The 20230-nt window shown below is 40.3% G+C and overlaps 1 long non-coding RNA gene across 1 annotated transcript in view; it reads left to right on the top strand.

The window, feature by feature from the left end:
• The first annotated feature begins 4172 nt into the window (after nt 1-4172).
• The window catches only part of LOC136153002 (uncharacterized), a 76007-nt gene continuing 59949 nt past the window's right edge, over nt 4173-20230 (top strand). The window contains exons 1-2 of the long non-coding RNA XR_010660316.1: nt 4173-4286; nt 9335-9436. This is a non-coding gene — a long non-coding RNA (uncharacterized lncRNA). The remainder of the gene's footprint in view (nt 4287-9334; nt 9437-20230) is intronic.

Genomic DNA, 20230 nt, shown 5'->3' on the forward strand with positions numbered 1-20230 from the left:
GTTTCGAAGGCAGAATTAAAGGAACATAATTTCAGCAGCTTCCTCTTTTCCTCTAATCCCAGAGTTCATTGTTATTTTATACACTGAGGCACTTTGGAACCTCTCAGATGCTTTTAATCTGGCACTTCCTAGTTGGCAATTACTACTTCATCCTCGGTCTTTATGCTCTCAAGAATTTGAGCTCATAAAACAACATTGTTCTTATAATTGTGGAAAAACCACAGGAAAAGAAAAATTCCCTGTCTTGATCAAGCCCCGCTTGTGAACATTTTTATATTTATTATACTTATTATACTTTAACATGTTTTACATTTAAGGTGGAATTGCACTCTCTTTTTTTTTTTTAATATTATTTTATTAGTTGGAGGCCAATCACTTTATAACATTTCAGTGGGTTTTGTCATACATTGACATGAATCAGCCATATAGTTACACGTATTCCCCATCCCGATCCCCCCTCCCTGCACTCTCTTTTTGAAAAAGGGGGAGAAATCAAGAAATCATTCTCACTGAACTACACTGGGAACATACATTAAGGGGTGTAAAAAAATTAAAGCGACTCCCCATGTTGCAAAATGAAGTTTAAAAGGCGTCTGAACTAAAGCTAACATCGCATGCGGCCAATCCAATGCCCAGGCAGAATGGAGGGATGCTAACCATGCCTGCCTGCAGTGTCACAGGAGCCAATTCATGGGAGAAGAATGAAGGGACTTAATTAAAGGTGGATGATGTCACTTGAAACAACTTTTGGAGTGAGGTTAGGTCAGGGTTAAGTTCAATTCTATGAGGAGTCCCTCTATGCCATGTCAGTGGACAGTTCAAACAAAGTTGATAGAAGGGAGGTAAAAGCCAAGAAGTTAAAAGTCGCACAGTAAAATAAGTATCAATGTGTAAAAAAAATGATGACAGTTTAAAGCATTTTGAATGCTGAAAATGTTTAAGCAGGAGCATCAGAAACAGGCTTACAAAAGCTGTTAGACCCCAGTAAGGGTGGAGCTTTTATAAGATATATCCAATGAATCTTGGCTCTTTGAAAAGGGCTCCATTTCAAATGAGTCACTTACATACTTTCCCCTGCACATCAAGAGCACCATCTTAAAAGGACCAAGGAACACTAGAAAAATCTCGTGGATAGTACACATTTTAATAGCATGTTAAGATTATGTAGGCAGGGTACACGGTTGAGAAATGTGAATTTGATCTACATAAGTAAATGATCTTTGTAAAATAATTTTAAGGAAGAAAAATTTACTCTTGGTACTATGAATTTTGCCTAAAATGTTTGACAAACAAGATATATCAATGTAATAGTCAAGAAATATGTATTGATTTCCCCATTGATAGACATTAATATAATGTCTGGAAATGTTTTAGAAAATGTAAAGATGAAATGGACATGACCATATCTTTAACAAGTAAGAGAAACAGGTATTAAACAAATGGTAACAATTAATTTAGGTAGGCATAGATATAAGAAGTCTATAACAGGTATAATCAATGTCATGAGGAATGATAGGTATAATCAATGTCATGAGGAAAAATGATAGGTATGATCAACATCATGAGGAAAAATTATGGCCTCCTTCACCTAGGAATAGTAACAATTATATGATAGGTATAACCAAAGTTGTGAGGAAAAAAAAACAACAACCAGTATCCTTCACCTTATTTAGAATTATAAACATGGATTATAAGCCTACCCCAGTAAGACTGGTGCATCTAACCACATGAACCAGGTCTAATCACATGGTTCCTCTAACCACGTGGACCACACTCTTGTCTAACTTAATGAAACTATAGACCGTGCCAAGTAGGATCACCCAAGATGGACGAGTCATGGTGAAGAGGTCTGACAGAATGTGGTCCACTGGAGAAGAGAATGGCAAACCACTTCAGTATTCTTGTCTTGAGAACCCCATGAACAGAATGAAAAGGCAAAAAATATGGCGCTGAAAGACGAACTCCCCATTCGGTAGGTGTCCGATATGCTACTGGAGATCAGTGGAGAAATAACTCCAGACAGAATGAAGAGACAGAGCCAAAGCAAAAACAATAGCCAGTTGTGGATGTGACTGGTGATGAAAGAAAGGTCTGGTGCTGTAAGAGCAATATTGCATAGGAACCTGGAATGTTAGGTCCATGAATCAAGAAAAATTGGAAGTGGCCAAGCAGGAGATGGCAAGAGTGAACGTCGACATTTGAGGAATCAGCAAATTAAAATGGACTGGAATGGGTGAATGTCACTCAGATGATCATTATAACTGCTACTGTGAGCAAGGATCCCTTAGAAGAAATGTAGTAGCCATCATAGTCAACAAAAGAGTCTGAAATGCAGTACTTGGATGCAATCTCAAAAACAACAGAATGACCTCTGTTGGTTTCCAAGGCAAACCATTCAATATCACGGTAATCCAAGTCTATGCCCCAAACCGTAATGCTGAAGAAACTGAACTTGAAGAGTTTCTTCAGCAGAAGAACAGAAGAAACTTGAACGCTTCTATGAAGACCTACAAGACCTTCCAGGACTAACACCCAGAAGGATGTCCTTTTCATTATAGGGGACTGGAATGCAAAAGCAGCAAGTCAAGAAACACCTGGAATAACAGACAAACTTGGCCTTGGAGTACAGAATGAAGCAGGGCAAAGGCTAATAGAGTTCTGCCAAGAGAATGCACTGGTCATAGAAAACACCCTCTTCCAAAAACATAAGAGAAGACTTTACAAATGGACATCACCAGGTGGTCAACATTGAAATCAGACTGATTATATTCTTTGCAGCCAAAGATAGAGAAGCTCTATACAGTCAGCAAGAACAAGACCGGGAGCTGACTGTGGCTCAGATGATGAACTCCTTATTGCCAAATTCAGGCTGAAATTGAATAAAGTACAGAAAACGACTAGACCATTCAAGTATGACCTAAATCAAATCCCTAATGATTATACAGTGGAAGTGAGAAATAGATTTAACGGACTAGATCTGATAGACGAGGGCCTGTGTTTCTCCACTTCCCCCTCCAGCCTGTGACCCTGGTGCTTCTTTTCATCACAGCCCCCACTGAATGCTCAGGGCACAGCTGGTAAGTGAATAGATCAGAGGCTCCATTCCTCCACTGAGAAGCTCGGATGCTAGTAGGAGGAGGTATAGGCCAGGTCAGGGGCAGGGGAATGTGTAGGAGTGCAAGGGCCACTCTCCTCGCCCCCGCACTGGACACATGACCCCTTTGATGGGAACCTCTCATACTGCACACCCAGCAGGGAAAGCACAGCACAGACCCTACCTCTGAGAGACTTCAGGACACCAGCATTCCGTGGGCCCCAGGAGGGAATGTGAGAGGATCCACAGGAAGCAGGGGCTTTGAGAGGGACCTTGAAGAGGACCCTCAGCCTCCTCTTGTCCACTTCAGCCGGGGGGTGTCTCATTCGCTTCTCAGGACTCCTCACCACAGCCAGTGCAGATGTCCTGACCTTGATTCCATACGAGGTCCAACAAGGTGGTCTTTGCCTCAGTCCAAGGAGAAATGACGCATGTTTCTGTCACCGTTGCCACCCCAAGGTCCACCCCTCCCCTGACCCCACTGCCTATGCTCCCTTCCTCTGACGTATGTCAGTGTGTACTTGTGTGCACACGCAGAGAATCTGCTCCACATTGCCAAAATATCCTGGGGTCTCAGGACCTCTAGTTCCCACGGCAAACTACGTGGCAGGGAGACAGCGCTAGCCTAGGAGATCCTAACTCTCCCTTCATCTCAAGACTCTGCCCCTGCCGAGGCTGATTAGTAGTAACACACACACACACACACACACACACACACACACACTAAATAAAACTTCACAGGCTAAAACGTATTGACTGAAAATTTATAGAAGCAATAGATAAGTTTGGTACCTATTATCTGACTCAGGTGACCAAGTAGAAATTATTATTCTTAAATCTTACAAAGACAGAATCTATAGTCATGAAATGATGATTAGGATAAGAAAACTTGACATTTATTTTTTTAAACAACTGATATCAAGTCCAACACTCTAAGGAAATGTAAAGTCAGGATTTTCCAGCCAGGAGTCCTGGGGCTGACAAACGCCCCTCCCCGCCCCCACTGGGCCTGGAGCGAGTGCGCAGGCGGAGAGGCTGCAGGTGCGAGTGCGCAGGCGCGAGCGGCCACAGGCGAGTGGGCGGAGGCACAGGGACGCCAGAGCTCCCGGACCGCTCCTGAGGGGAGGGAAGGTGGAGACTGGGTCGGTCCCCACTGCGAAAGGCCCCGGACCGGGGAGCAGGACAGACACGAGTAAGTGCAGCTCCATCCGCAGCCCCTCACCGCGCGCCCCCGCCTGCCCAACGGCCAGCCGCCCCGACTCCTCCAGCCTCGGGGAGCGCGAGCCTCGCTGGGTCCTCGGGTCCGGGGTCGCCGCCACCGGCCGCAGGGTGAGGACCCCGGGCCGGGGCCCAAGACGGTCGTGGAACTGTGGGCGCCCCGCGCGCTCGCAGCCCTCCCTGCTCGGCGCCCCTCGACCGCGGGGGGCGGCCTCTGGGTCTGTGGGCGCCGCCTGGACCCGGTCGCCGCGGGCTCGCGGGTTCGGGAAGGGGAGGTGCCTCCGAGGAGCCCGAAGTCGGGGCCGCGGGGTGCGCGTCGGGCGCGTTGGGTCCGCGGGTGTGAAGAGGTCTCTGCTCCCGGATGCGCGCCGGTGATGGGGGCGCCCAGCTCGGGATCCTGTTCGCTGGCCGCCAACAGCGGGTGTTCAGATGGGACTCTGTGCTCTTTGCTAAAGCCTTCTGGAGGATAGGCTACAAAAGGTTATTAACGTTCACTTTCAGCGTTTTCAGGCTTTATTGACGTCACTGACTCTAAGAGCGCGTCTTGGAGGGCAGTTTGTGACATACTAACATCTAAGCAAAGTTTGAAATAAAACTATTCCCGCCTTTGTATGTTTTGGGGTATGGTGAAGAGTTTTTCTTGATTCCGTTAGGCTTTTCAAGCCTAACGACTTTTGGCGACTTTTGGCGGAGCTGCACTGCTCTTAAATGGTGACAGTATTGTCGCTAAGTCATGTCCCAACTCTTGGGACACCGTGGACTGACTGTAGCCCTTCAGGCTCCTCTGTCCGTGGAATTCTCCAGGCAGGAATACTTGAGTGCGTTGCCATTTGCTTCTCCAGGAGATCTTCCCAACCCAGGAATCGAAGCCGAGTCTCTGGCATTGTAGGCAGATTCTTTAGCAACTGAGCTACTAGGGAAGCTCCTAAGTTAAATGAGCATTTAAAAAATACTTCTTTGAGCAGTTACCATAGACGCTCAAATATTTGAGAATTTTAGTTATAGTAATGGGCGTGGTTTCTTTGGTTTTTTGTTTGGTTTGGGGTCTTTGGTTATTTTTTGTTGTTGGTTGGCTGGTTTTGGGATTTTTGGATTTCTTTGGGTCGGGGTAGAGTTTGCATCAGGAGGAGATGGTATCCAAATCAGGAGAAATGTTTATTTCATGGTGTTCTGGTATGCAGTGTTGCAGTTTAAAGTATCTAATCCTGGTTAAATCTCAGATTGGCTCCAGCAAATGGATATTTTTATTGAGAATAGTTTGGGTTTTGTTCTGTGGGTTTTTTATGTGCTTTTCTTTTTTAGTACAATCTGCTTATTTAGCATGCTTCAAATCATAATAGATTGTAGTTAACACTGGTGGTTGATGCAAGGAACAATGCTTTGTAACACAGAGATGGGTTGTCTTTTTCTACAGAAATTTGTTCTTGAGTCAGTAAATTTCCACGTAAAACTCTCAGGAGTGACTTTTGCTATAGCACTTTGGTCTCTGTAATGAGGAATAAAGCATATCATTTCACTGTTGAAGATAATGGCATATACTATAAAGATAGGCATCGGGTACATAAAAGGAATTCGAGCCTTGAGTTTGGTGAATTAGTGTCCTCAATGAAACGGCTTGTCTCTTCGAAGAGAAGGAGAGCGATAACCACATGGTGATGACCAGGGTTCTTTCCCTACCTTGAACACCAAGAGGAACGGGAGGAGACAGAGTGATTTTCAGAAGAACTGACGTTCATTTATCAACCACGTACCCTCGTTCCTTGCTGTTTCTTAATTCCCAGAGAAATTAAAAAACGTGGTTCCTAACCAGGATATTTGAATGGGAAAGGTCCTTTCAGTTCCCAGGCAGGTAACTGAATCCGTTGTATAAGCGTTCATCTGCCTGTACCTTGGAAGTAACACTGAGAAAATCGTCTTCTCTAATGGATGAAGTGGGCAGAATAGGAGGGTGGTGGAGCTTTTTGGGGCAAGTTTTCCAAAAGTTGGAGCAAAAGTAAATCAGTCTCTTCAAAGGAACAGACTCATTAGATACCAGCATTTGGGCCTTAAGGTCTTTTGCAACATCATGTAGCTTGTTAGTAAAAATACTCCAGACCAGAGAAAAATCCACGTGGTCAAATGCTTATTGGATGAAAAGTAATGAATGAAAAAGAACATGCTGAAGATTTTTAATATCTGGTATTTGACCCAGATCAGTTGACTGAGTACAAATAAAGGTCAGTCAAGAAATCTTCCAGAGAGAGAATTTAGTCATTCAGCTGTGATGTGGACAAGAAACCTGCTATTTATTTGTTAAAAATTAATCCCAACTAAAATACTTTGTTAATTAGCAATAAATATGGATAAACTGCAAGTAGTTTACTATGCTGTGTTTTCAAAGCAGGATCAAGGAATTAAAAGTTACTGAAGTTTTCTCTGGAAAGTACTTTCTCAACATTATTTTTCAAATATTGTAATTCTGATTGCAGTGTGTATGAATCTCAGAGTAAAATCTGTTGAGGAATTGATATTCTCTGAGGTCAAATGACTGATTCAGAAGAGCAGGGTTAAATTGGAGGGTAAAAGTGTCAATAACACAAATTGATATCTGTCATTTTAAATGTACTAGATTGAGGGCCATTTAAGTGGATCGTATAATTAGCATAATTGTGCGTATAATGGTTTATGCTAAATTACCACACAACTCCCCAAATTTCAGCAGCACAGCACTATGGTTCCCACATCACAGCCCTGGGTGGGTATTCACTTTGGGGAGACTGCACTCCTTCAGATGGTCATTCAGGAACCCAGACTCCTCCCATCCTATACCGTCTCCCTTCCCTTAGACCTCATCCCCATCTGCATCCATCAGCAGAAGGGGTCAAGAATATGGAGAAATGCATATGGAAGTTTCTGATGAGCCAGCTCTGGAAGGATCCAGGTCAGTTTCTCTGCTGCTGTTTTGGCCACAGTCCATTTCTGTGGCCACAAGAGAGACTGGGGATTCTTCCAACTGTTCTCCCCAGGAAGGGAGAACAATTAAAGTTGTCAGCAACTTTATGAATGTCAGTCATTCATTTCGATTTAATTCGTTTTCAAATCTTTATTGGCTGTTTGCCATACACCAAGCGCTGTGCAGAGTGTGACCTGAGAATTGGTTGAGCAGCATCTTGATCTTGGAGGAGTTGTGAATCCTCAGGAGAGAAGACAGAGTATGAAGTGCCTGCCATCCTAGGAGAAAGGGATTAAGAGAACCTGCTTTGAAAGTTCAGGGAATGATTCTAGATTTGAAAGCTGCCTGGAAATGATTGATTTGGATTCCACTTTCAGAGATGAACAAGATATGATTGTGAAAGAAGCTGGCATCAGGAGCCGTAGAAACAGGTCCTGCGATACAGGGTATCATAAAGAATATCATGTCGTCATTGTTCAGTTGCTAAGTTGTGTCGGTCTCTTTGCGACTCCATGGAACTAAGAACAGATATATCATTTTACAGCTAAAGCAGCTGAAGCCTAGAGTAGGAAGGTGACCATCCAGGTCAGGTAAAGGGGTTGAAGATCAGGTTTCAAGCTGAGAAAGAGTCCACGGGGACTCAGTCTGAGCAGTTCCAACACTGAAAGGAGACCACTAATGTTCTGGGAAGGCTGGCATCTGGCCTCAGTGTGGGATTTGAGACAGAGAGTGGGCCCAGGGGGAACTGAGCCTCCGCAGTGGGCAGAGGAGGCCACCCCATCTCCGAAAAGTGCCACTGACCTCAGAGTGGGTGGAATGAGCAGTGAATTCTAGTCCACCTGAGAAAGCAGTCCAATCTGAATAACTCTGAGTTTAGGTTTATCTTACAAACTTCTTAAGAAAGAACTTGGACAAGGCCAAGTCAAGTGCAGCCTCTTGAATTCCACACCCAGTATTCATTGGTGGAAGTGCTTAAACCCTCCAAGTGATTCCAGTATTTTAATTTTACTCTGTATTTAATTCCAACAGTCCTATGATTACTTAATGAGCAAATAACTGGAATCAAAAAGAGTGTGAATGTATTTTTAATGTGAGGACAGGTGAAGTGAAGCAGTCTGGAAGAGGGAACCAATAAAAAGGGATCTTGGTAAATAAATAAAGACATCGTTTAGAAATGGAGAGGTATTTGGAAGGAAATTAGTGCCTGACACCATACTCTGCTCTTTGCATGTTTAGGAGCTAGTTTCTGATGTTATTTTCACCACAGATCTCCCTGTGGTGAATTGTATTTGACCTCCACACTGTTAATCTCCTGGACACATTGTGAAATTTTGAGAAGAAGCAGGTATTAGAATTTGTCTTGAGAGCAGCTATAAACATTTCCTGGAACCCCTCTAGGGTAGAAGAAAAAGGAAAGGAAAATGGAAACAAGGGATAAAGACAGCTAATAATGTTGGAGATACCACTGGGATTTGTGGTCTCTTTTTGAAATGGCTTCCCTGGTGGTTGAGACAGGAAAGAATCCACCTGCAATGCAGAAGTCCTGGGTTCGATCCCTGGGTTGGAAAGATCCCCTGGAGAAGGGAACGACTACCCATTCCAATATTCTGGCCTGGAGAATTCCATGGACAGAGGAGCCTGGTGGGCTACAGTCCATGGGGTCACAAAGAGTCGGACACAACGGAGCACTTTCAATTCACTTTTTGAAACTAAATAGAAGAAGTCAGAACGTGACTGTTTCTTGATCATGGTTTGTTTTCATTTTTGTCTTTTTTTTCTTACTCCTTCATCAGTTATTCCAGTTGATAGAACATTATGTCATCTTCAGTTTCAGTGTGAGTGCTTGTCTTGCTTCCATTTGTATTATTCATGCAAACGTTGATTGAACTGATGACCCCAAGTCATCAAGGAAACATTAAATACACTGATGAATACATTTCTTAATTTTAGAAAAAATTAATGAGTGAAGGTTAAAATACTCTTCTTAAATTTGTCATTTAAAAAATTCTCATATGCATACCTCATTGCCCAATACTGCCAGAAAAATGAAGAATTCCTATGTGTTAATGAGCCTGTATATTTTTTTACAGGTATGACTATTACCGAGTGTAAGAGCCCAGTTTGCTGGCCATGTCCTGTCTCCAGGAAAGTTGTAGCTGCTGTTGTTTCAGGTAGTCCCTTGGGTACCAGAGGTGAGTTTATGAAGCTATACGACCTTTTACACTTATTTAAAAAAATTGAAGTGTCGTTGATTTACAGTGTTGTATGTCAGCTGTACAGGTAAGTAATTCAGTTGTGTGTGTGTGTGTGTGTGTGTGTATTCTTTTCCATTACCGTTTATTACAAGGTATTGAGTAAGTTCTCTGTGCGATACAGTGGGTTCTTATTGTTTATTTTATATATAATATGCCTTGCGTGATTCACGCTGGTCAGACAACATGATTATGTTCACTTCTGATATAATCTTTTTAGGTACAGCCTTAAAGTCTTTGATAAGATATTTTAAAATAATTTTAGCATGTGTGTGTTCTAATTCCAGTGGTAGTTATTAGAGATATGATTTTGCATGAAGTATTTCTCTTTTTGTTCTTGACCAATTAAAAAAATTGTTTTTATTTTCTGATTGGTTTGCTAGATATTTGTGACTACATTAAAAATGTTAACTTTTGTCTCATCTTAAAATACGATCTGAATTAGCAATGAATATTGTGCTATACATAAGGGCTGTGACATAAATCTAGTTTCTAACTTCATAAACACATAATCTAGAAGGGAACACAGACACATATGTAACAACTGCATTTGTTTACTGAGTGAAATAGTGAGATGGATAAAGTTCTAGTAAGCCTTGAACAGCCAAATCAGCTTCAGAAATAGATGTGCAGTTATTTTAAAATGTTTTAAACATTTTCCAGCTACATGCAGAAAATAGTGTGAAAAAGGTATGGTTTTTACTATAAACAATTTAGCATTTTGACATTCTGAGCATCCTCATCATGAAATTAAGTCCAGAAGGAGTTTTTCCCATGTCTCTTGAAATGGTCCTTGTTCGTCCACAACATTTCCCATAATAACAGAGGTGCTTCCAAGGGCAGGAAACGTCAACATTATTAAAGTTTCACAAAGCAAAGTCAATTTTAAGAATATGATGTCCCCAAACTGACAGAGGTCTTGAAAAATAATTTCAAGGGAGGCATAAATTATTTTCTGCTTGTCAAAGGGCAAAAATATTTAGGTTGAGCTAATGAATGGTTGAGTTTTAGAGTGGAGAATATCCTTAAAATATTACATAGATTTATACTGTCAGTAGATGCTACCTACATGAGGTTATTTGTATTTAAACAAATTTTAAAATTAAAACTGCAGTTTCTCAGTTGGATTTGCCATATTTTAAAGATGTTTATTAGCTACATGTGGCTAGTGAATACTGCACTGGATAGTACAGATACAAAACATTTTCATTATCATAAAAAATTCTATTGAGCAATACTAAATATATACCCAGATATTCATAGAGGAGGCAACCAAGTCTCAAGGAAGTAATAAAACTTCCAGAGGTCACACAGCTGTGTTTTTAAAGAAACGCAGAATGATGCAAAGCAAGTAATAACAGAGGCATTAAAGAAACCCAGGAGGTTTCTGGAACAGATAAAGTAGAGTTTAACAGTGCAGGCTTAGTTGTTAGCAGGGTTGAAGCTCATGATCATTAGGACGACCTACCTGATTGAATGTGGACAGATAAAATTTTATGCAGTGAATTAAAAGCAGAAAAATATTTCAATTTCAATCAAAAGCTGCCAGCTCCATATTTTTAGCCTGTGCTGTGCTTCCAGATTATGTTTATCACTTTAGTATACAGGGCACCACTCAAACCAAACCCGAAGTTTGGTTTGCCTGGCCCCAAGAAATGAAACAATCTTGAGGGGTTATGGCTATATTTGAAAAGGTTGATTTTTCAATGCATCATGCAGACTGGCCCTGTTTTAAAAGGGACTCCTGCCACCACATAGTCGAAATGTGAACTCTTTTCTCACTTGGCAAAAGTCAAAGATAGGCCCTGCATTTTTATTATTTCATTAAAATCCAAATATTATTTTTCCATTTTCTACCTTGTTTTCATCACAGTGTGATCAACTGTAGTCAAGAAAGGAAAGGTTAGATTTATCAATCGAAGTGTGATAAAGGCCCTCTAAATAATTGAACCCTCAGGAGAAACAATCCTCGTGTATTCTTTTTCTGTTGCTTCAATATCTTCATAAAAAGTCATTTCAGTATGTTTGGTCCTGTAGCAGAGATTCTGTGAAGTGCTTATCTTCCTCGGAGGTCCAGAAAGCCTGTGAGTGTGTGGATAAAGGTGGGTCTTAGAGAGAGAGAGGGAGGATGGAGAGAGACTTGATGCTGAGAGAGGACAGTGTTCTAAAACCTCCTTGGGTTGAATGTAGGGGAGCAGAAATACCCATGAGTAATCTAGAGTAAAAGTTAAATAATCAAGGAGATGAATACTCTGAAGGAATATGGTAACTTCCCTCCTAGAAATAAAAGTTACCCTTATTAATTCTCTTCCTTTTGCCCCAGAAAAGCATTAGTTAGGTCTAGAGAGGGGTATTATTGCCAGAAATGGAAAAGGCAGTTTGAAGAGACTAGCCTGGAGCAGAGAGAGCAAGAAAGCTGAGCCAGTAGATGGAAAGCAGACTTCATGGAAGTCTCCAGCTCAAGTTCTGGGAACACCAAGTTCAAGTCCAAAAGGGCCCACATGGGAACTGAGGAAGACTGGCAGAGAGGGCAAAGTTACACTGAAGGTACAGTATTTATTATGGGATTGAACTCCTGAAAGGCCTTCCAGTAGCTTCCGATCTGTTCAAGAATCCTTCATGTCCTGCTGCTTCCCAGTGAGTGGCTCACAGCTTCAAGACCTCTTCTCCAGGCTAAAGAACTATTTGTAATATACCCTGCCTGTATTTTTTACTTTGGCAACCCAGACAAGGAAAGTTGAACAATTTTCAGATTCTAGAGCTTTTGCCCCAGCCCTGGAAATGCTGCAGACAGCCAATCTCAGCTAAAGGGAGCCACTTAGCCCAGGGTCACATCACCCCTTCGTACAATGCCCTTCATCCAATGACAGGTGTAAGAATATAAAAGTTAAGACATCCTCCTGAATTGGGACATCCCCCTGAAGGGGTCATCTCATTTTAAGAACTCTCCCCCAAAGGGTCACCTGAGGTTTCCTGAGGCTGCAACACAACTTTACTTCTACCTTTGCCCAATCTGATGTCCTTTTCTTCCATACGTTGTTGATGCCAAGAGTTGTCCCTAATTAATCTCTTAGACACTAATCACTGTCTCAGGGTTAGCTCTGAACATGGTGGCATTTGTTTATGATTTGGAGTGCATACCTAGACTTTAAAGTGCAGCAGTGCCCAATTGCACAAATATGTCTTTCTATTTCTCTCTCTCATCTCTGTTTTCATTTTCTCGCTGCTAGATTAGTCAGGGGACTCCCAAGTTCTTCATTGTGTCATCCTGGTACCAAGATTCTCCTGGAAATTATAAAGTTATTCACCTTCTACATCAAGTACTTCTTATTTTTTCCCTAGAAACATAAATCATCCTTAAAAGGAATTAGAGTGTCAAATCTTAAATATATTTTAGTTTCTCCACCACTTTATACATTAAATGCTTTTTCCTGGAGACTGCTTCTGACATTGGCGTTCACTGTGCTCTCAAACTGCCTAATTTGGAAGCTACTCCTGTTTCCAAATGCTGCCTTCTGCTGGTCTCCTGAAGTTCTGAAGTCTGCCCTGCCTCCACTATTAGGTATAGTTCAGTAGTTGTCTACCTCAAGGTAATAGGGTATCTTTTGGAAGCTTTATTCTTTTTCCATTTACACAACACACACACACACGTATATGATTACATATATTATATAATTCTAATACTTAAGCGTCTATGTGACCACAGCTTTATCTGCAGCCCACAGGTTTTGCTACAGTATATTTTCATTCAGTTCAGTTCAGATGCTCAGTCATATCTGACTCTTTGCGACCCCATGAACTGCAGCATGCAAGGCCTCCCTGTCCATCACCAAGTCCCAGAGTCCACCCCAACCCATATCTGTTGTGTTGGTGATGCCATCCAACTGTCTCATCCTCCATCGTCCCCTTCTCCTCCTGCCCTCAATCTTTCCCAGCATCAGGGTCTTTTCAAATGAGTCAATTCTTCACATCAGGTGGCCAAAGTATTGGAGTTTCAGCTTCAACATCAGTCCTTCCAATGAACACCCAGGACTGGTGTCGTTTAGGATGGACTGGTTGGAGCTCCTTGCAGTCCAAGGGACTCTCAAGAGTCCTCTCCAACACCACAGTTCAAAAGCATCAATTCTTTGGTGCTCAACTTTATAGTCCAACTCTCACTTCCATACATGACCACTGGAAAAACCATAACCTTGACTAGACGGACCTTTGTGGCCAAAGTAATGTCTCTACTTTTTAATACGCTGCCTGGGTTGGCCATAACTTTCCTTCCAAGGAGTAAGTGTCTTTTAATTTCATGGCTGCAGTCACCACCTGCAGTGATTTTGGAGCCCAGAAAAATAAAGTCAGCCACTGTTTCCACTGTTTCCCCATCTATTTGCCATGAAGTGATGGGACCAGATGCCATGATCTTCGTTTTCTGAATGTTGAGCTTTAAGCCAACTTTTTCACTCTCCTCTTTCACTTTTATCCAGAGGCTCTTTAGTTCTTCTTCACTTTCTGCCATAAGGGTGGTGTCATCTGCATATCTGAGGTTATTGATATTTCTCCAGGCCGTCTTGATTCCAGCTTGTGCTTTCTCCAGCCCAGCGTTTCTCATGATGTACACCGCATGTAAGTTAAATGAGCAGGGTGACAATAGACAACCTTGACGTACTCCTTTTCCTAATTTCCTAATTCTGGAACCAGTCTGTTGTTCCATGTTCAATTCTAACTGTTGCTTCCTGACCTGCATACAGGTTTCTCAAGAGGCAGGTCAGGTAGTCTGGTATTCCTATCTCCTTCAGAATTTTCCACAGTTTATTGTGATCCACACAGTCAAAGGCTTTGGCATAGTCAATAAAGCAGAAATAGATGCTTTTCTGGACCTCTCTTGCTTTTTCGATGATCCAGCGGATGTTGGCAATTTGATCTCTGGCTCCTCTGCCTTTTCTCAAACCAGCTTGAGCATCTGGAAGTTCACGGATCAGGTATTGCTGAAGCCTGGTTTGGAGAACTTTGAGCAATACTTTACTAGTGTGTGAGATGAGTGCAATTGTGCGGTAGTTTGAGCATTCTTTGGGATTGGAATGAAAACTGACCTTTTCCAGTCCTGTGGCCACTGCTGAGTTTTCCAAATTTGCTGACATATTGAGTGCAGCACTTTTACAGCATCATCTTTCAGGATTTGAAATAGCTCAACTTGAATTCCATCACCTCCACTAGCCTTGTTCGTAGTGATGCTTACTAAGGCCCACCTGATTTCATATTCCAGGATGTCTGGCTCTAGGTCAGTGTTTCATTATCATTCAATTAATAAAATTCTAATTCCTATTATGACTTTATCTTTGACATCCATATTTATCAGAAGTATGTTTTGGTTTTTTTTTTTTTAATTTAATTTGTTTATTCAGCTGCACCTGGTCTTAGTTGTGGCTTTCAGGATCTTCAGTCTTCATTGTAGCATGCAAGGTCGTTTAGTTGTGGCATGAAAACTCTTTGTTTGTGGGAACCAGTTCCCTGACTCGAGATGGGATTCAGGGTCCCTGCATTGGGAGTATGGAGTCTTAGTCACTGGACCACCATGGAAATCCAGAAGTGTGTTTTTAATGTCCAAATATTTGATAAAATATTGGTTATACATTTTTAAATTTCTTGATTATTCTGAGTCTTGTTTTATACCCAGCATTCAGTCAACTTAAAAATGTGCCATGTACACCTCAAAATTTGTATGTAAATGTGCATTTCATTCTTGTTAATGCAGTGTTTTATGCAAATGTAGGCCAAAGATTTTTTCAATTTATTTATTTTAATTGGATATAGTTACATTAAGGATATTGTGATGGTTTTTGCCATAGGTCAACATGAAATGGCCACAGGTATACATGTGTCCCCCCCAATTCTGAACCTCCTCTCCCATTTCCCACCCCACTGTATTCCTCTGGGTTTTCTCAGAGCACCGACTTTAGGTGCCCTGGTTCATGCATCAAATTTGCACAGGTCATCTATTTTACATATGGTAATGTACATGTTTCAATGCTCTTCTCTCAAATCATCCCACTCTCATCTTTTCCCCCTGAGTCCAAAAGTCTGTTCTTTACATCTGTGTCATCTTTGCTGCCATGCATGTAGGATTGTTGGTACCATCTTTCTAAGTTCTCTCTATATGCGTTAATATAGAGTATTTGTCTTTCTATTTCTGGCTTACTTCACTCTGTATAATAGGCTCCAGGTTCATCCACCTCATTAGAACTGACTCAGATGCATTCCTTTTTATAGCTGAGTAATATTTCATTGTGTGCATATAGCACAACTTTCCTATCCATTCATCTGCTGGTGGACATCTAGGTTGCTTCCTTGTCTAGCTTTGTAAATAGTGCTGCAGTGAATGTTGGGGTACATATGTCTCTTTCAATTCTGGTTTCCTTGGGGTGTATAGGCCAAAGACTTTAACAATGGTATTCAGATCTTCTGTAGTTTACTGATTTGTTGTTGTTCTGAATTATTGATCTAGGTAATTTAGATTTTATTTCTAGTTAGTTTTCAGAATTTCCCTTCATATATTGCCTCGAAGTTTAGTTTTATGACATGTTCCTTGTAAAGTAATGGTTGGTGTTATTATCCTGTCTTATCTCCAGTGATACTTTTTGCTTTCAAATCTCCCATTATTTTTTTTTTCAGTTTTGCTTATTGTTTTTATGACATAAGTTTTGCATCCTTTAACTTGCAGTCTGACTATGGTGTCTTGTAAGGGGCATAGAATTAAGATTTTTGTTTGTTTCAAAAAATCTCTGCCCTTTAATGTGACTATTTACAGTTAACGTATCTTATTATAGACCTTTTACTCCTTGTTTTCTGCTTGTCCTTCCTTTTTATGTTCCTCTGGCTCTTCCTTTTAAATTCATCAAACTCCATTTTCCCTTTATTAGCTCACAATGCTTATATAGGTAGCAGTTACACATGCACCGTGACTTATTAGCTCTTTTACTGCTTCTCAAGCAGTGCTGAGACCTTAAATTTATTTTATTACTTTTTCCTCTTCCTCTTGTTTTAATGCATTCTAATTTTTATATATTTCATTATTACTCTTATGTGCAGTTAGATTTTATTCAGATTTATTCACTTAACGCTTCCTTTCTGTTCTATTTAATTCCTTTGTCAAGTCCTTATTTTCCTCTATGATAATTTTCCTTCTGCCTGCGGGTCTCCCTTTCAGTTGGTTCTGATGAGAACATATTCTCTAAATTTTGTTTGTTTGCAGATTTCCTTATTTCGTCTTCCAAACAACATTTTCTCTGCCTCTAGAATTCTCAGTGAGCAGTTATTTTCTTTAGCACTTTCCATTATTTTCTAGTATTAATCATTTTTGCTGAGAAGTAAGCAGTAATCTTAATCTCATGCATTGTTGAAAGGTCAACTGTTGTTTTTCCTCTGGTTACTTCTAAGGTGTTCTGTTTTTCTTTGCTATTTGTAAATTGTACTCTGGTGGTGTTAGATATGGTTTCTTTATATTTACTCTTGTTGCGTTTTTTAGTGCTTGTTGAATTTATGGCTTGATATATTCTTTTTAGTTTTTGAGAACTCTCAGCTATTATTTCTAAATATTGTTCTCGCCCGAATCTCTCTCTTCTTTTCCCTTTGGACTCCAATGTAAACATATGATGAAAATGTTTACTGTGGCCCATATGTTTCAAATGCTCTTTTCTGTACTTTTTTATCCTTTTTGTTTTCCACGTTTAGTCTTCCTATTTTTACTGCTACTCTGTCTTCCAGTTCATTTATCTTTCTTCACCTGTGTTCGGCCCACTACTGAGTTTAATTTTGAATTCTGTCAGTTCAACTTTAATCAGTTTCTAGTTGTCTAGTTAAATTCTCTACCTTGTCATCTATTTTCCTGAACTTGGTAATATTTATCAAAATATATTTGAACTTTAATATCTAGGTCATCCATGATTCTGATTCTGTTTTTTATTCTAATTCTCCTTTTCTTGGGAGTCTTGGTGGTTCTTTGATGAACACCAGACTTGGGATATGACAAGTTGTAGAGAATCATAATGACATTCCAGTTGACCTTTGAACAACCTGGATTTAGATTGCACAGATCCACTTATATATGGATTTTTTCCCAACAACTGCAGCACTGCATGATCCGTGGTTGGTTGAATCCTCAGATGCAGAACCATAGATAGGAAGGGCCGCCTATCAAGTGACATGTGAGTTTTTGACTGCATAGGGAGTCGGTGTCTCTAAGTCTTGTATTGTTGAACGGTCAACTGTCCTTTTTTCAAGAGAGAATTTCCTATTCCCAGGTAAGGAGCAGAAGGAAAGATCAGCTTATTGATCTTCAGTCATTGCACAAGCTTCATACTCATTTTCCTTCTTTATAGATGTTTCCATCAAGGTAGCTGTTTCATCAGCCTTCCTAACACACATTCACGTGGACACAGATACATATAGAAACCTCCAGTGTCCTAATTCATATCATTAGCCTTCCACCGGGCCACTATTCTTTGGTGGGTTCTGAACCTCAGTTTTATCTCCTCAGCATTACAAGACTCCTGAGTCTTTGCTTTGACTTCAGTTAGCTTTTGTTTGACTTCTTAACATCTTGCCTTGTCTACCTACGTGGAAAATGTGATAACGTCAAGGGACCACTGTTGCTGAATTGAGCTCGAGTCTCTGAATCTTTCCCATCTCTGGGATTTTGATCCTTAAAATTCTAGCTGCCTTGTTATTTCTAAAAGTCCAACCCTGCTCTCTCCTCAGTCCTCCAATATTGTCCTAAGATCTACTGGCTTTTCTTCCTCTTAGGAGCCATATTTGGTTTCTCATGCTTTTGATTTTCATCAATAGTTTCTAAATGACTGGATTAGATAAAGCATGTGCAGAATACTGTTCTTACTTCTATGAGTTTCTTTTCTATTTTATTTTTCTATGTCATGGCTACCTCATTAGCTTTATAATGCTCACAGTCAAATGTTGCTTATGATTTATCTGACCTTTCTAGTATGGTTTCCTAAGGTAAACTGATATAGTTGGAAGCAGAAGTCCTTACCTACTATTGAAAAATTCTGTTTTAGCTTTCTATGAATTCTTTGATTTATTTTATTTTGTCCCATCTTCCATCACTTTTTCCTACCAGAAATTCCGATTCTCACAGTTAATTTTAAAATTAAAAATTATAATTAAGCTAATATGTTAATAGTCAAGGGATTAATTTTGCTTTGAAGAAGAACACAGATTGATGAATGGAATATGGAGAATTTCTTAAGACCTTTGTCATTTCTAAGCATGGGAATCAGCCATCTGCACCATGATAAATTAGTCAGATATGTAAGGAAGCACTCATTATAAAATCAGCATTACTCAGTAACAATGTCAAAAGTTGCTTCACTTTCCTACTCATGTTACCAATTCCCAAATGTTCAATAGGAGCTTAGAATCATGAGATAGGCCATTTTCCATGTCCTATCTTAGTAACTATAATTGTTGGGAAAACAAAACTATAAATAAGGATTTGCTATGAATATATTCAAACCTTTTGTTCCTAAACATCTTCTAGAAGAAGACTGAAAAGTTTGACATAGAAACACCTCTTGATAAGTAAGAAACAGTAAAATTTCTCATAATAGTTCTTTTCTGATCCCATTATGTGATTCTCAGGTTCACACAAAATTAGTTTTATATGAACTTCACAAATCTTATTTTTACTATTAAATCAGTGGCCCCACTCTTTTGAAACATGGGGCAAAATAGTTGAAATTGGAACAATTTTCCAAAACCCAGGGCATATGACATATGTACCTATAGAACGCAATATTTCTGTCTGGTTCTGCGGTAGAATTTTTCATACCTGCCAGTCTAAGTTGACTATTGTTTTTACAGTGCGTTAGTAGAAATCAAATGGTAAATTCAGTCAAACAGTCATTTCATACATCAAAAAGAAAAATCAGTCAACACAACTGTCTGACTGAAATAAAGGAAGAAAACAATTCAAGGCAAACAGTTGTCCTAGGAGACTTGTATAGATGCAGTAGTGGTGTCATGTGCAGAATTAACCTTTCCCCACCTTTAACTGGAGAACATTCTGCCAGCCAATTCAGTCAGCTCAGATAAGCCTGAATTTTAATATTCCAGTCTCATCACTCTCAGTTGATGGTGACTGCGCTTCCTTCTCCTTCCCCTGTCACTCAGTGGAGAACGTCAGAGCAGGAGGACAGTGATATCGGCATACTGTAATGGCCTGCCCTGGACTCTACAGCTTCAAAGTTCTTAAGCTGACTCAGTGATCTTACAGAGTCTGGTGCAGAAGGAATATGTGAATTAAATTACAGACCGTTGACTGCCTTCTAGCACTAACATCCCTTATTTCTGGTTCTAATATATCACTAAATACTCAAGAAGAAATTTTTGAGTGTTTAGCAGAAATATGGCTCCAAAGCAGACACATTGAAAAGAAACATTGTCATCTATGATTGGTTTTAAAGTTGCCTTGTCTTTTACTCATAAACAGATTTAGTGTGAATTCAGTTTTGCTAAACCGTTAGAGAATCTTTTGGAGGGACGTGCCAACTCTTTTGAGTTTTTTTGCACTCTGACTTTTAAAGCAAGGTTATTTTTCAAAAAGTTTAAGGGTTACTTGAATACTATAAAGATTATTTGTATTTTTGAGTTGCCAGTTCTCTAGAACAAATTTGTGTGCTTGAAGTTCTTAACTGTAGTACCTAGATGGCACGTGGAAAGCAAGCAAAAGAGATG

Source organism: Muntiacus reevesi, chromosome 22 (genome assembly GCF_963930625.1).
Source record: "Muntiacus reevesi chromosome 22, mMunRee1.1, whole genome shotgun sequence".
In the NCBI taxonomy this organism is placed as follows: domain Eukaryota; kingdom Metazoa; phylum Chordata; class Mammalia; order Artiodactyla; family Cervidae; genus Muntiacus; species Muntiacus reevesi.